Source organism: Zeus faber (assembly GCF_960531495.2).
Source record: "Zeus faber genome assembly, chromosome: 21".
Classification (NCBI taxonomy): domain Eukaryota; kingdom Metazoa; phylum Chordata; class Actinopteri; order Zeiformes; family Zeidae; genus Zeus; species Zeus faber.
Window position 1 is genome coordinate 4,779,972 of NC_137208.1, and position 2,500 is coordinate 4,782,471.

General features: G+C 41.2%; 1 protein-coding gene across 1 annotated transcript in view; it reads left to right on the top strand.

Annotated features, from left to right (window-relative positions):
* sox5 (SRY-box transcription factor 5) overlaps positions 1–2,500 on the top strand; it is a gene marked incomplete at its 3' end in the record, with an annotated part of 120,684 nt that overhangs the window by 24,577 nt on the left and 93,607 nt on the right.

Genomic DNA, 2,500 nt, shown 5'->3' on the forward strand with positions numbered 1-2,500 from the left:
ACACACGCACGCACACACACACACACACACACACACACACACACACACCCGCAGATCAGTGAAGGGATCTTCGGTCTCCGCAGAACTGTTCATCTGTTACTGGGAAAAAAAACAAATGTGGGTTGAATGAGAGAATTATTGGCGCGCTGACGTATTCACACCGTGGACGGAGAGAAGGATATAGGTGGAGAGAGAGAGAGAGGGAGAAAGGGAGGGAAGGAGAGAGAGGCTCGCTCCACCTCCCCTCACACTGTGTTTCAGCCTCGTGTGTTGTTAAACGTCGCCTCGCTTTCACCAAATTCAAGGGGAAAAGGAACAATTGAGCTTGACTTTGTTATATTATTATTATTATTATTATTATTATTATTATTATTATTATTATTATTATTATTATTATTATTATTATTATTATTATTTATAAAAAGGGGAAAAAATATTTTATTACACTAAAAAACAATTCTGCAAAATTGAAAAATAATGGGTTCACAAAGGAGACAAACTTAATTAAAACAAAAGTAAAAAAGGTCGAAAAACATGGATTAAAAATCAAGCAGATTTAAGGAGAAAACAATAGAATAGGGTGTAATAAAATACAATAGTGGATTAAAGTAGAACAGAATAGAATAGAGCATTTTAAAGATGAATAGAACAGAGCATTGTAAAGATGAATAGAATAGAGAGGATTCAAGTAGAATAGAATAGAGTAAAATAAAGTAGAATAGAATAGAGCAAAATAAAGTAGAAAAGAGTATAATAAAATAGATTTGAATATAACAAAGTAGAATAGAATAGAGTGGACTCAAGTAGAATATAATTGAGCAGAATAAAGTAGAATAGAATAGAACGGATTCAAGTAGAATAGAAAAGAGTCGATTTAAATAGAACAGAATAGAATCGAGCAAAATAAAGGAGAATAGAAAAGAGCAGATTTAAGTAGAATAGAATAGAGCATAATAAAATATAATAGAATAGAGCGGATGCTAGTAGAATAGAGCAAATTAAAGTATAATAGAATAGAGCGGATTCTAGTAGAATATAATTGAATAGAGCGGATTCAAATAGAATAGAATAGAGCATAGTAAAGTAGCATAGAATAGAATAGAGCGGATTCAAATAGAACAGAATAAAATAAGTACAATAGAATAGAGCATAATAAAGTAGAACAAAGTGGACATGATTAAATAAGGAGAGCAAAGTAGAAGCAGAGTAGAGTCCAGATGATCTCACGCTGGACTCTGCTCTGGTTCCACTTGGAGCGGCAGCGTCGTGGTTAATCATTAGAGCGGCCGCTGCTGCTCTCTCTCTCCCCTCCTCTCTTTCTCGCTCGCTCACTTTTCACTTCAGCAAATAAACATCGGTCTGTGTGTCGTCCGTGCAATGTGCAAGAGTGCTGTACTTTTAATGACATGTGGCACTCAGACACACACACACACAAACACGCACGCACGCACACACACAAACACACACACTGCTGACAATGTGTGTGTGTGTGTGTGTGTGGCCCAGGTGGTTTGTTCCACAACCTGTGGTGAGATTAGCCAAAGATTAACCTTGTGGACCATTGACCTGCATGTCTGCAGCGAACTGACCTGACAGCCAGACTTACTGGCTGATTGACTAGTCTGCCCTGCACGCACGCACGCACGCACGCACGCACGCACGCACGCACGCACGGACGCACGCACGCACGCACTCGCCATCCTCCATACAACTGTGCGTGTGCACGTGTATATTCCGCAAAACGTACCAAACTCAATCTGCAATCTCAAACACACAAACGGATGCTCAGTGTGTGTGTGTGTGTGTGTGTGTGTGTGTGTGTGTGTGTGTGCGCGTGCGTGCGTGGTGCACGCTCCTCCTAAGCTGACACCGTTTCTCCCTGTTGTTGTCAGTGTTAATTGGGCTGAGCCAGCATTACGTCTAACATGAGGACTGTCCAACAAACAACTTGTTACCGGGTCAAAGATTAAGACGCTTTACAGCATTTACTGTCCAGCTCTTGTTCTGCTTATTGTGTGTGTGTGTGTGCGTGCGTGTGTGTGTGTGTGTGTTGTGTGTGCATATGTGTGTGTGCGTGTGCGTGTGTGCGTGTGTGTGTGTGTGTGTGTGTGTGTGTGTGTGTGTGTGTGTGTGTGTGTAAGTGCGTGTGTGTTGCCATTCAGTATAAATTGTAGTTGTAATAACCATGATTAAAGAAACATTTCAAGGAAGCAAATGAAAGATGATGAGGACATGGGTGGAGATGTAGATGGAGGCGTAGACGATGCCGGTGGAGACGTTGAGAGGGAGATGATGAAGACGTCGATGATGATGGAGTTGCTGATGATGACACGGATGAAGCTGTAGGTGGAGATGTCAACGACCTTTGATGGAGACGTCGGTGAATACGTCAAAGATGTTGAAGGAGACGTAGTTGAAGATGTAGTTGGAGACGTTGATGGAGACGTAGTTGAAGATGGAGATCTAGATGGAGATGTTGGTGTAGATGTAGTCGGAGACG